The sequence below is a fragment of the Stenella coeruleoalba genome, assembly GCF_951394435.1.
Source record: "Stenella coeruleoalba genome assembly, chromosome: 15".
Classification (NCBI taxonomy): domain Eukaryota; kingdom Metazoa; phylum Chordata; class Mammalia; order Artiodactyla; family Delphinidae; genus Stenella; species Stenella coeruleoalba.
In genome coordinates this window covers 3,049,459-3,064,473 of record NC_137161.1, presented here as the reverse complement: position 1 = coordinate 3,064,473, position 15,015 = coordinate 3,049,459, and the positions used below count along the sequence as shown (strand labels likewise).

General features: G+C 40.4%; 1 long non-coding RNA gene across 5 annotated transcripts in view; it reads left to right on the top strand.

Annotated features, from left to right (window-relative positions):
• Positions 1-15,015, top strand: part of LOC307197918 — a 590,209-nt gene that overhangs the window by 170,380 nt on the left and 404,814 nt on the right. For all 5 annotated transcript variants that reach the window (XR_013831543.1, XR_013831544.1, XR_013831545.1 and 2 more), the window contains one exon: positions 11,744-11,868. This is a non-coding gene — a long non-coding RNA (uncharacterized lncRNA). The remainder of the gene's footprint in view (positions 1-11,743; positions 11,869-15,015) is intronic.

Here is a 15,015-nt window from a genome sequence, read left to right as displayed (position 1 = left end):
TAAAGCTGCTATGAGCAATTTTGTGTAAGTCTTTTGTGGACAGTTGTTTTAATTTTTCTTGGGAAAGTATCTAGGAGTGGAATTGCTAGGTCATGGTGTAGATAGATATTGAGCTTTATTAGAAAATTCTATAAACAATGTATGAGAGCTCTGGTTCCTCTGCATACTTGTCAGCATTTAACGTTGTCAGTCTTTTCAACTTCAGCCATTTTGATGGAGCCTGGTAATTTTTCTTTTTTTCCTTAACTTCCTTATTTATTTATTTACTTATTTACTTATTTATTTATTTATACAGCAGGTTCTTATTAGTTATCCATTTTATCCACATCAGTATATACATGTCAATCCCAATCTCCCAATTAATCCTACCCCCCCAACCCCACTTTCCCCCCTTGGTGTCCACACGTTTGTTCTCTACATCTGTGTCTCTATTTCTGCCTTGCAAACCAGTTCATCTGTAGCATTTTTCTAGATTTCACATATATGTGTTAATATACGATATTTGTTTTTCTCTTTCTAACTTACTTCATTCTGTATGACAGTCTCTAGGTCTATCCACTTCTCTACAAATGACCCAATTTCGTTCCTTTTTATGGCTGAGAAATAATTCATTGTATATATGTTCCACATCTTCTTTATCCATTTGTCTGTCGATGGGCATTTAGGTTGCTTTTATGACCTGGCTATTGTAGGTAGTGCTGCAATGAACATTGGGATGCATGTATCTTTTTGAATTATGGTTTTCTCTGGGTATATGCCCAGTTATGGGATTGCTGGGTCATATGGTAATTCTATTTTTAGTTTTTTAAGGAAGTTCCATACTGTTCTCCATAGTGGCTGTATCAATTTACATTCCCACCAACACTGCAAGAGGGTGCCCTTCTCTCCACACTCTTTCCAGCATTTGTTGTTTGGAGATTTTCTGATGATGCCCATTGTAAGTGATGTGAGGTGATACCTCATTGTAGTTTTGATTTGCATTTCTCTAATAATTAGTGATGTTGAGCAGCTTTTCATGTGCTTCTTGGCCATCTGCATGTCTTCTTTGGAGAAATGGCTATTTAGGTCTTCTGCCCATTTTTGGATTGGATTTTTTTTTTACTGTTGGGCTGCGTGAGCTGTTTATATATTTTGGATATTAATCTGTTGTCCATTGTTCGTTTGCAAATATTTTCTCCCATTCTCAGGGTTGTCTTTTCATCTTGTTTATCGTCTCCTTTGCTGTGCAAAAGCTTTTAAGTTTCATTAGATCCCATTTGTTTATTTTTGTTTTTATTTCCGTTACTCTAGGAAGTGAGTCAAAAAAGATCTTGCTATGATTTATGTCAGAGTGTTCTTCCTATGTTTTCCTCTAAGAGTTTTATAGTGTCCAGCCTTACATTTAGGTCTTTAATCCATTTTGAGTTTATTTTTCTGTATGGTGTTAAGGAGTGTTCTAATTTCATTCTTTTCCATGTAGCTGTCCAGTTTTCCCAGCACCACTTATTGAAGAGACTGTCTTTTCTTTATTGTGTATCATTGCCTCTTTTGTCATAGATTAGTTGACCATAGGTGCATGGGTTTATCCCTGGACTTTCTGTCCTGTTCCATTGATCTATATTTCTGTTTTTTGCCAGTACCATATTGTCTTGATTACTGTAGCTCTGTAGTATAGTCTGAAGTCAGGGAGCCTGATTCCTCCAGCTACGTTTTTCTTTCTCAATATTGCTTTGGCTATTCAGGGTCTTTTGTGTCTCCATAAAAATTTTAAGACTTTTTGTTCTAGTTCTGTAAAAAATGCCAGTGGTAATTTGATAGGGATTGCATTGAATCTGTAGATTGCTTTGGGTAGTATAGTCATTTTTACAATATTGATTCTTCCAATCCAAGAACATAATATATCTCTCCATCTGTTTGTGTCATCTTTGATTTCTTTCATCAGTGTCTTATAGCTTTCTGAGTACAGGTGTTTTACTTCCTTAGGTAGGCTTATTCCTAGGTATTGTATTCTTTTTGTTGCAGTGGTGAAGGGGATTGTTTCCTTAATTTCTCTTTCTGATCTTTCACTGTTAGTGTATAGGAATGCAAGAAATTTCTGTGCAGTAATTTTGTATCCTGCAACTTTACCAAATTCATTGATTAGCTCTAGTAGTTTCGGGTGGCATCTTTAGGATTCTCTATGTATAGTATCATGTCATCTGCAAACAGTGACAGTTTTACTTCTTTTCTGATTTGTATTCCTTTTATTTCTTTTTCGTCTCTGACTGCCATGGCTAGGACTTTTAGAACTATGTTGAATAATTGTGACGAGAGTAGACATCCTTGTCTTGTTCCTGACCTTAGAGGAAATGCTTTCAGTTTTTCACCATTGAGAATGATGGTTGCTTGGGTGTGTTGTATATGGCTTTTATTATGTTGAAGTGGGTTCACTTTATGCCCACTTTCTGGAGAGTTTTTATCATAATTGAATGCTGAATATTGTCAAAAGCTTTTTCTGCATCTATTGAGATGATCATGTGGTTTTTATTCTTCAGTTTGTTAATATGGTGTATCACATTGATTGATTTATGTATATTGAAGAATCCTTGCATCCCTGGGATAAATCCCACTTGATCATGGTGTGTGATCCTTTCAATGTATTGTTGGATTCTGTTTGCTAGTATTTTTTGAGGATTTTTGCATCTATATTCATGAGTGATATTGGTGTGTAATTTTCTTTTTTTGTGGTATCTTTGTCTGGTTTTGCTATCAGGGTGATGGTGGCCTCATAGAATGAATTTGGGAGTGTTCCTTCCTCTGCAATTTTTTGGAAGAGTTTGAGAAGGATGGTGTTAGCTCTTCTCTAAATGTTTGATAGAATTTACCTGTGAAGCCGTCTGGTCCTGGACTTTTGTTTGTTGAAGATTTTTAATCACAGTTTCAATTTCGTTACTTGTAATTGGTCTGTGCATATTTTTTATTTCTTCCTGGTTCAGTCTTGGAAGGTTATACCTTTCTAGAAATTTTTCCATTTCTTCCAGTTTGTCCATTTTATTGACATAGAGTTACTTTTAGTAGTCTCTCATGATGCTTTGTATTTCTGTGGTGTCCTTTGTAACTTCTCCTTTTTCATTTCTAATTTTATTGATTTGCGTACACTCCGTCTTTTTCTTGATGAGTCTGGCTAAAGGTTTATCAATTTTGTTTATCTTCTCAAAGAACCAGCTTTTAGTTTTATTGATCTTTGATATTGTTTTCTTTGTTTCTATTTCATTTATTTCTGCTCTGATCTTTATGCTTTCTTTCCTTATACTAACTTCGGGTTTTGTTTGTTCTTCTTTCTCTAGTTGCTTTAGGTGTAAGGTTAGATTGTTCATTTGAGATTTTTCTTGTTTCTTGAGGTAGGCTTGTATTGCTATAAACTTCCCTCTTAGAACTGCTTTTGCTGCATCCCATAGGTTTTGCGTCATTGTGTTTTCATTGTCATTTGTCTCTAGGTATTTTTTGTTTTCCTCTTTGATTTCTTCAGTGATCTCTTGGTTATTTAGTAACGCATTGTTTAGCCTCTATGTGTTTGTGTTTTTTACATTTTTTCTGCTCTAATTTATTTCTAATCTCATACCATTGTGGTTGGAAAAGATGCTTGATATGATTTCAGTTTTCTTAAATTTACCAAGGCTTGTTTTGTGACCCAATATGTGATTTATCCTGGAGAATGTTCCATGTGCGCTTGAGAAGAAAGTGTAATCTGCTGTTTTCAGAATGAATGTCCTATAAATACCAATTAAATCTATCTGGTCTATTGTGTCATTTAAAGCTTGTGTTTCCTAGTTAATTTTCTGTTTGGATGATCTGTACATTGGCATAAGTGAGGTGTTAAAGTCCCCCACTATTATAGTGTTACTGTCAATTTTCTTTTTTATGGCTGTTAGCATTTGCCTTAAGTATTGAGGTGCTCCTATGTTGGGTGCATATATATTTATAATTGTTATATCTTCTTCTTGAATTGACCCCTTGATCATTATGTTGTGTCCTTCCTTGTGTCTTGTAACATTCTTTATTTTAAAGTCTATTTTATCTAATATGAGTATTGCTACTCCAGCTTTCTTTTGATTTTCATTTGCATGGAATATCTTTTTCCATCCCCTCACTTTCAGTCTTTATGTGTCCCTAGGTCTGAAGTGGTCTCTTGTAGACAGCATATAGATGGGTCTTCTTTTTGTATCCATTCAGCAAGCCTGCGTCTTTTGGTTGGAGCATTTAATCCATTCACATTTAAAGTAATTATTGATAAGTCTGTTCCTATTACCATTTTCTTAATTGTTTTGGGTTTGTTTTTGTAGGTCCTTTTCTTCTCTTGTGTTTCCCACTTAGAAAAGTTCCTTTAGCATTTGTTGTAGAGCTGGTTTGGTGGTGCTGAATTCTCCTAGCTTTTGCTTGTCTGTAAAGCTTTTGATTTCTTTGTCGAATCTAAATGAGATCTTTGCCAGGTAGAGTAATCTTGGTTGTAGTTTCTTCCCTTTCATCACTTTTAAATATATTGTGCCACTCCCTTCTGGCTTGTAGAGTTTCTGCTGAGAGATCAGCTGTTAACCTTATGGGTGTTCCCTTGTATGTTATATGTTGTTTTTCGCTTGTTGCTTTTAATAATTTTTCTTTGTCTTTAATTTTTGTCAATTTGATTACTATGTGTCTTGATGTGTTTCTCCTTGGGTTTATCCTGCCTGGGACTCTCTGCACTTCCTGGACTTGAGTGGCTATTTCATCTCCCATGTTAAGGAAGGTTTTGACTGTAATTTCTTCACATATTTTCTCAGGTCCTTTCTCTCTCTCTTCTCCTTCTGAGACCTCTATAATGCTAATGTTGGTGTGTTTAATGTTGTCTCAGAGGTCTCTTTGGCTGTCTTCATTTCCTTTTCATTCTTTTTTCTTTATTCTGTTCCATAGCAGTGAATTCCACCATTCTGTCTTCCAGGTCACTTATCCGTTCTTCTGCCTCAGTTCTTCTGCTATTGATTCCTTCTGGTGTATTTTTCATTTCAGTATTGTATTGTTCATCTCTGTTTGTTTGTTCTTTAATTATTCTAGGTGCTTGTTCTTGAATTCTTCTAGGTGTTTGTTCTTTAATTCTTTTAGGTCTTTGTTAAACATTTCTTGCATCTTCTCGATCTTTGCCTCCATTCTTTTTCCGAGGTCCTGGATCATCTTCACTATCATTATTCTGAATTCTTTTTCTGGAAGGTCGCTTATCTCTACTTCATTTAGTTGTTTTTCTGGGGTTTTATCTTTTTCCTTCATCTGGTACATAGCCCTCTAGTTTTTCATTCTGTCTGTCTTTCTGTGAATATGGCTTTTGTTCCCTAGGCTGCAGGATTGTAGTTCTTCTTGCTTCTGCTGTCTGCCCTCTGGTGGATGAGGCTATCTAAGAAGCTTGTGCAAGCTGCCTGATGGGAGGGACTGGTGGTGGGTAGAGCTAGGTGTTGCTCTGGTGGGCAGAACTCAGTAAAACTTTAATCTGTTTGTGTGCTGATGGGTGGGGCTGGGTCCACTCCCTGTTGGTTGTTTGGCGTGAGGCAAACCAGCACTGGAGCCTACCCTGCTCTTTGGTGGGGCTAATGGTAGACTCTGGGAGTGTGCATGCTGAGTGCTTCCCAGAACTTCTGCTGCCAGTGTCCTTGTCCTCACGGTGAGCCACAGCCACCCTCTGCCTCTGCAGGAGACCCTCCAACACTAGCAGGTAGGTCTGGTTCAGTCTCCTATGGGGTCACTGCTCCTTCCCCTGGGTCCCAGTGTGCACACTACTTTGTGTGTGCCCCCTGAGAGTGGAGTCTCTGTTTCCCCCAGTCCTGTCGAAGTCCTGCAATCGAATCCCAGTAACCTTCAAAGTCTGATTCTCTAGGAATTCCTCCTCCTGTTGCTGGACCCCCAGCTTGGGAAGCCTGACATGGGGCTGAAAACCTTCACTCCAGTGGGTGGATTTCTGTGGTATAATTGTTCTCCAGTTTGTGAGATCTCCAATTGTTCACCCACCCAGCGGTTATGGGATTTGATTTTATTGTAATTGTGCCCCTCCTACCATCTCACTGAGGCTTCTCTTTTGTCTTTGGATGTGGGGTATCTTTTTTGGTGAGTTCCAGTGTCTTCCTGTTGATGATTGCTCAGCAGTTGTGATTCTGGTGCTCTCACAAGAGGCAGTGAGCGCATGTCCTTCTACTCTGCCATCTTGAACCAAACTCCCCTGGTAATTTTTCATTGGAGTTTTAATTTGCCTTTTCTTAACATCTGATGGTGCTGTGCTCATTGGTCATTGATACATCTGCATTTGTGAAGTGTTTTCAAATATGGTGACCAGTTTTTAATTAGGTCATCTTTTCCTTACTGAGTTTTAGAAGGTCTAGACTCTGTTCTGTCCTTTGGTCTTTGTTTCACTCTTTATGCAGTACTGCATACTTTTGAATATTGGTTCTTTATAGTAAGTCTTGAACTTAGGTGTAAGTCCTCTAATCTTGTTCTGATTTTTTTTTGAGATTGCTTTGGGTATTCTAAATCCTTCAACTCTGCATGTATATTTTAAAATAAACTGGTCAGGTTCTGCAAAAAATTCTTACATGATTATAATTGAGATTGTGTTGAATTTATAGATCAATTTGGAAAGAACTGCTATCTTAACATAATCAAGTCTTCCAATCATTGTAGTTGCTATATATTTTTAATTCTTTAGGACTTTAAAAATTTTTTCTCATCTGTATTTGATAGCTGTCAGTGTTCTAGTCTTATACATTTTGTTAAATTTATTTCTAACTATTGTTCTGTTATAAAAAGAATATTGTAAATTTAATATTTAAAAATTTAAATTTAATATTCAGGTTGTTCACTGTTAAATACAATTGATTTTTTTGTATTGACCTTGCAGTCTGTGCTTTTTCTAAGTTGTCTCATTAGTTCTAATAGTCCTTTGTAGATTCCTTAGGATTTTCTATTTAAGTAATCATGGGATCTGCAAATAGAGATGGTTTTACTTGTTCCTTCCTGATCTTAATTTCTTTTATTATTCTTTTTTTGGGTTAGCATTTAATCTCTCCCTGTTAAGTATGATGTTAGCTGTAGCTTAGATGTTCTTTATCAGGGTAAGGAAGTTTCCTTCTGTTTCTAGTTTAGTGCAACTTTTAAATCACAAATGACCATTAGATTTTGTCAATATTTTCTTCTCCATCTATTGAGGTAATCAATGTTTTTTTTTCCTTCTTCCTTCCATTAATAGGTAAATTAAGTTGATTTTTGAATGGTAAAACATACTTGCATTCCTAGGATAAATCAAACACAGTTATGAGGTATTTTCCTATTTATATATTTCTGTATCCAACTTGCTAATATTTGTTAAAGAATGTCGTGCTTATGTTCATGAAGGGTATTGGCTTATAATTTTCTTTTTTTATAGTATCTTTATCAGTGTCATGCTGTCCTCATAAAATGATTTGAAAATTGTTGTCTGCCCATTTTCTAAAAATATTATGTAACAAATTGTGCTATATCTTCCTTAAATATTTGATAGATTTCACCAGTGGAACCATCTGGTCCCAAAGTTGTTTTTTGTTTTTTGTTTTCTGTAGAAATGTTTTTGTTAGTAAGTTCAATTCCTTTAATAGATGGAGGTCTACTCAGACTTTTTGTTTCATCTTGTCTCAATGTTGGTAAATCATATTTTTCAAGAGATTTGTCCATTTTATCTACATTTTCAAATTCTGTTCATATACAGTTACTCCCGGGTATTTCTTTATTTTCCATCTAAACTGTGTAGGTTATTGGTCAAGGTATTTACTTCTCTCCTGATACTGGGAACGTGTGTCATTTTTTAACCCCCTTTATAATTTCATACAGGGCTGTGCCGATTTCGTTCCTCTTTCCAAAGAGCCGACTTTGGGCTTTGCTACATTGCTTGCTTGCTTGCCTCTTTTCTATTTCATTGATTTTTATCCTCAGCCTCATTATTTTAATGCTTTTCCCTAGCTCTTCATTTTCTAGCTCCTACAGGTGGAACATTAAACAATTGATTTTAGGCCTTTCTTCTTTTCTAATATAAACATTAAAGGCTATACGTTCCCCTCAAGTACCACCTTAGCTGATAGATTATATTTTTGTTCCCATTTAGTTTGAAATATTTCTTCCTTGACCCATGGATGTATTAGAAGTGTATTGTTGAATTTCCAAATAATTGTTTTTTCCCCTGGATATCTTATTGTTATTTATTTTTAATTTTCACTGTAGTGTGAGAATACACTCTATATGATCTGAGTACTTTTGGATTGATTGATACTTAATTTATGGCCCAGCATAAGGTTATCTCGTTGAACTCACCTGTGCACTTGAAAACAATGTGCATTCGGCAATTGTTAGGTTAGCTTCCATATCGTCAGTTAAGTCAAGGTGGTTGGTAGCGCTCTCATAGCTCCTGTGCATGTGTGTGTTTGTTTACGTATTTATTTAGATAGCTCTGTAATTCGCACACATGCACTGAAGACCTCTGGATGCTGCAGTGAATTCACAGGGGCATCCTGGAATATTTAAACACAGTGACATCTGTTGGACACGATGTGAGCTTCTACTAGTGAGTCTTGGGCAGATCTTCCAAATGTCAATATATTCCATCGTACAGTATCAAAAATTCACATTTGTTTATATCATCACTGATCTCATAAGGAGAATCATTAAGTACTGGGAAGCTGTAGAACTCAGGTGGAAAATACAAGCTTTCCAGATTCTAATACTAATTCCAAATACCTAAGTGTGAAAAACCATCCTCTGTCTGCCATTTTTTTTCAAATAAGAATAGAGTTCCATGAAAAAGTGCTAGTTTAATTTGCAGCTCAAACAATCACACAGTTGTTTCTTAAGACAACCACCGTTGTCTTCTGTGTAGCAGAAGTGCTTTATGAATACTTTATGAATCACACAAAATATCAACATGTTGTGTAATTGAGTTTTGAGATACAATAAAATTTATATGCTCAGTAATCAACAATTTTTACTGCTTTTCCAAGAGCATTTTCAGGTGAAACAGGCTTGTGTTTTGCTGTTGAACTGTGAGTGTGTGACCACGAGGACTGTGATGAGCCCTTGTATATTAGTGGTCAGCACCTTGATCCAGGCTGAAGGCCCAACTGTTTTACCCACCGCTGCCTTTGCCCCATCAGTGCAAATGTTAACACAGAGAAAAAGGCAATGAAAACAGTTTTGCCCTTTTAGATCACCTTGTGGACTCCACTAGGGGGGGGAGTCTGTGGGCTCTAGTTTGAGAACAGTTGTGTTGGGGGAACCACTGACCACCCAGCCAGCCAGGGTTTGCATCGAAGCAGCTTTATTTATTAAATGTGTGATTTCAGAGATGTTCCTTACCTGACCTGGGCCTCAGTTTATCCATTGGTAGAGTGAGGATGATCATACCCGTTGAACGAGATTGTTGTGAGGGGTTGAAGAGGTAACAAGGTAACATTTGAATGCTTAGCACAGGGGTTGAAGAGGTAACAAGGTAACATTTGAATGCTTAGCACAGGGTTGGCCCGTAGCATGCGCCCTGCAAATATTAACTATTGTTATTATTATTAGTAGTAGTATAACCCTCATCATACTGTCGCCATCATTGTCATCATGATCATCATCATCATGGTCAGTTAGGGTGACCAGCAGTCCCCACTGGCCTCAGATTCTCCCAATTTTCACACTGAAAGTCTCAGGTTCAGGGAAACCCCTATTGGGAAGGCATTCCGTTGCACCAGAGTCGAGCCCTGCCCTGCACTATGGCAAGAGTCCGTTAGCTTTGGTGCTCACATCCTACTCTCACAAATCAGACTGTGTCCTCACAGAGTGGATGCCACCAGGCCAGCACATACCCCACCTGCACCCCTGACCCCCTGGGACATAGAGTCCCCATTCTTCCCTTGGCCATTTCCATGAGACTGGTCATTTGAGGCAACTGAAGAAGAACATTTCTTCATAGTGAAAACATTTTAGCATGAAAAATGCTTGGAGTCCCAGTTTCCGCTCTGCTCTGGAAGCACCATCGTTTGGAGGGGGCCAAACAGCTGTTAGCTTCACTCTTGCAAACCAATCATTTCTAAATAGAGTGATACCACAATCTTAATTTTCCACTCAACGGTGAAAGCAGTCACATTATTCAGAATTATTCATCAGCACTTAGTAATTCACATTCTCGAGCAAGCTCAGAGTGCTTTAATGTATATATTATGGGCGAGATTTATAGTGTGAATTACAGTATGGCAAATCACCCTTTAAAATGGTGCTTAAATCACACGAATTTAAAATACTAATTATGTAAAATATATTCTGAATTTTTAATTCCTACCTTTGTTTAACAGTACTCTCATTACCAACTTCAAAAATGGGAGAGCTATATCTTCAGAAACACTCAATCTGAATCCGTTCATAATGGGAACAACCCATATTTTTACCAGGTTGCTTTGGCCCCAATGCCCCCATTAAAAAAAAAAGTGAATAATGATCATCTAAAAGTCACAATCATTACAAGATAACGAAGCATGGAATGCCGTTCTGAGACAGTATTCATCTCTGAGAAGCGCTTGAGAAGGCTTTGATGGCCATGAAATAACTAAGTTAAAAGGTAAAATTTAAGAAACATTTTTGCGAACAACATAGCTCTGAAAGAAACATTATCATCATTTGGTTTCTCATGTGTACCCACCAGTGGAGAACCTCTGGGAGAATTTACAACCCCTGCAATTTCTTTACCATTTAAGAAAGGCTGATCTACTTCTCAGAACCCAGGAAGATACTTGTTTTTCTGCTGGAATCTGGCCAGAGGCCATGCAGAAGGGGAAGATCCCTCATTTACACACCCTCTGTTCCTGAAAGCCATTCTCAGGGCACAGTAAAGACAAGGCTTTATTTTAAAGTAGCTCAAAATAGCTGCGGCATCTCCATGCCAGGCCCACTCTCCTGCCCCTCAAAGGTGGGGTTGCGCATTGATGGGCAGAAAACCTCAAAATCATGTTTCTCGACAGCTAAACATTCAAGCCCTTTTTTCAACAGTAAAGAGAACTTTAATGCTAAAGCATTCACCTGCCCCTGAGGCCTTCGCTGCTGAGTTAGGCCGGCTGTGTCTTGAGGCTGGACAACAAATCGTACTCAGGTTCTTATCCTGCATTGCACAGAGCTGAGAACTTAACCACATGGGATGTTTCCGGTGAATATTTGCTGGTTGAATGTGTGAGTTAACTTGTACCCAAACAGTACCAGGAGTAGCGCCTTGCTGCAGGTTGCTCATTGGTAACAGGGCTCCTGGGTGCAGGGCCTGGACTGCTCTAGAAGGTTCCCTGCTCTAGAACTTTCACGGTGGGGTTGTTCTTGACTAGCACTTTGGACTCCCTGATGTTACCAGCTTAAAAATGAGCCAAAGCGCCAAATGTGCCCCAAACAATTGTTTCCTTTTAGCTCTTTGGCCCCACTTCCACGGGGGCAAGACTCTTCAGCACCGGCTCTTGGCTCCCGGGTGGCTGGCCTGGCATTTTCAGTGTTTGATTAAGTCCTTACATTTTCTCTTCTTTGGCAAAATATATCTCCCCTTCTGCCCCTAGTCTAGGCTTTGCGTTTTGCTTTTCCCCATTCGAAGTCTGCCGTTTCCCACATCACCTTTCCTTTTGGATCACGATCACACTGAGCCTTTGAAAAGGGACGTTCAGGGGATGCGCATCGTAGCCTGTTTCCGGCCCCGCAGGTGGGAATGCTGACCCGATTTTTCTTTTCTTTTCAGGAGTAGCTGATTCAGATTAATCAGTTAGCAGCTGGTGCTTTATGCTGACTCTAGGAAGAGTCTCAAAGATTCAGGTTTAAATTGGAGAAGAGGAGGAGAGGAGAGAGACAAATGACAGGAAAAAGGTAAGGAGGAGAAACTACTTTTTTATTACTGTTGTTGTTTTTCCCAGGGAGAGACATTCTATGACTGTGCTCAGCTCTGGGTATTGAAGATTGTCCTGTGACATGTCTACAGCTGAACTTGACCTCCTCACCGGTGTTGGCGGGGAGGGGGCAGCCTCTAAGACGGTCCCTACAGATCCCCCCCCTTGGTGTTCACACCATGTGTCATCACCAACCTTAAGTGTGGCCAGGCCCCAGTGACTCGTCTCTGGCTGATAGAAGGTGGCTAAGGCTATGGGACGTCACGCCCAAGACAAGGCTCCTGAAAGTCTCCTGTTGCTCACCATCTCATGCTGTCTCTGGCTCCCTCTGTCTCTGTATCTTTCTCCCTCTTTTCTTTGTGTTTCTATCTGCCTGTCTCTCATGACCAGCTGCCATGTCTTAAGGACACTCAAACAGCTTATGGAGGTGCCTGTGTGGTGAGGAACCGACGTGCCTGGTCTTGGAGGTGACTCTTCCGAGACCCACCTAGAGACAGGTCGTGAGCTTGGAGATGGCATCTTTAGCCCAGTTGAGTTCTGAGACGACTGAACCCTTGGCTGACAAATTAACCGTAACATCATGAAAGACCCTGAATCAAGGTGACCCAGCTAAACTGTGTTTGGATACCAGAGGCACAGAAACTGTGATATAGTAAATGTTTGAGGTCACCCAATTTGAAATCATTCGTTATGCAGCAGGAGCTAGCTAACACGCTCTCCAGCCTGCTGCTCCATCTCAGCGATGCTCTGGCAGACATAAGCTAGGTCATTCCTGCCTCCTGCTCACTCCTGCCTCGTGTAGCAATCTTGCCGCTTCGGAATGTGTTACATATACCGAATCGTCTAGTATTTGACCTTTCCAGATGGCAGTGTTTTACACTCAGCTCAGTGCCCTTGAGATCCATCAGGTTGTCGCGTGGATTAATCGTTGGCCCCTTTTTGTTGCTGTATGGGATTCTGTGATATGGGTGTACCACAGTTAGTTTAGCCATTCCCCTACTGAAGGAACCGTTTCTCAGCAAACACCAAGTCTGGTTGACTCCATGCCTTAACGCCTTGCAGATCTGCCCTCTGTCTTCACTCTGAGCTAATGTGCAGGGTCAGATCCTCTCCACCTCCCCCTGCACCACTGAGGCAGTGTCCTAACTCTGCTGCCAGAGGTCCCAGGCGTGGATTTTAAATGGATAGCGCCACACTTTCCAGGAAACACACGGAGAAAAAGCACCTTGCTTTGTAAATAAATGATGAATATTTTGAAAAATGAAAAATTGATAGAAGCGACGTAGTTTAAAGTTAAATATTATGATGCAGTGTCCATTGTGCCAACTCTGTCTCCCTGCCCTTGGCCCTGCCCGCCTCGGATCAACCCTCCCCATGCAGCACGAGAGACTAGCCTAATGTGTCATTCTGCTGCTCCTGCCCCCCAGGGCCCCCCCACTGGCCCCGGATGGAGAACAGCCTTTGTTGTTGTTGTTTGGCGGTGCTGCGAGGCTTGCGGGATCTTAGTTGCCCCATCAGGGATTGAGCCTCGGACCTCGGCAGTTGAGCACAGGCTTTAGCACGGCAAGTTGGGGCCTTCCCTACAGGGCTCCTGCTTAGTGCTTGGCCTCGTCTCCCGCCACTTCCCTTCCTTCCCCACCCAGATCTGAGTGTCCTCACACTGGTCACGATCCAGGTTTTCACCTCTGACACACGTCTCAAGGCATTCCTTCCCCTTTCTAAGCGAACATCCCTCAAATGTTAGTACAGGCGTCACCTCTTCCTCCAAGAAGCCTTTCCTACTTGCCCACCCCTCAGAGGTCAGTGCTTCTCTTTGTACTCTTCCAGAAGCCTGGGTGCCTTCTGCCCAAACAGCACTTATCGTTCGAGTGTGGCTCCTGTTTACTTAAATGAGTGAACACTCAGGAATTGCTATTACTACAACTACTATTATATTATTGTCACTATATGGCTACAATGCATTTTCCTGCATTGCATTGGCTCTGATTTGGGCACGTGCCCATTTCTGGACCAGTCACCATGGCCTGGGGAAAGTGATGCTCAATTAGCTCGTCCCTCACTCCACCTTGAGTTTGGAGCCTGGGACCAGGCAGTGTGGGAAACCCTGTCACAGCAGCTTGTTGGACACCTGAGAGTCACCTGGAGCATTGGCTCGGGTGTGCTTCCTGACGCAGGGTGATGGGGGCAGGTGGCAGCCACGGCTGCCACCACGGACATGGAACTATGGAAGGAGAGAGGAAGCGTCACATGCTCATTCCCTGTAAGCACCATCACTCCCTAAGGAGGTAAGAACTGTTTCTTTCTGGGCAGAATTAGATGCGTCAGTGAATTGCTTTAAGGAGTAGATTAGTGTCAGTCCTGGGTCAATGAAGATCTGCTGCGTTAAACCGGAGATGATAACTAGCAGCTCCACACCCTGTCTTTGGAAATGCATTTCGGAACTTTCAAATCCGAGAACCCATTTCCCGTGGAAAGCAAACTCATGCAGACGTGGTGGGCGTGAAGCCCAGTTTTCGAAGCACTGTTCTTTCTGTTGAGTGCTCCAGTATTTCCAAGGTGGACTTTTCTCCTTGCGTGGCCTTAACTGCACGTTGAGCACTGCACCTCTGTACACTCAGCTCCATGAGCATCTTTATTTTTCTTTCTTCCTGGATTTGCTTTTCTTTGGCTTTATTGAGATATAATTGACAAATAAAATCGTAGAATAGACCCTTGAACAACATGAGGGTTGGGGGCGCTGACCCTCCAAGAAGTGGAAAAGTCACGTAGAAGTTATAGTTGGCAAATCCAAGGTTCCCCCCGTACCTGGGGCTCTGCAGCCACAGACTCAAGTAGCTGTGGGTTGTGTAGTACCTGAAGTATTGACTGTTGAAGGAAATCTGTGTATAGTGTTGTTCAGGGGTCAACTGTATATATTTAAATTGTGCCGCATGATGATTTGATATTCATATACATTGAAATATTTACCACAACCAAGTTAAATAACACACCCAGTACCTCACAAAGCTGATGTGTGTGTGTGTGAGTGATGAGAATGTTTAACATCTACTCTCTTAGCAAATTTCAAGCTGACAGTACAGTAAAATTAACTACAGTCACCCTGCTGTACACCAGATCCCAGAACTTA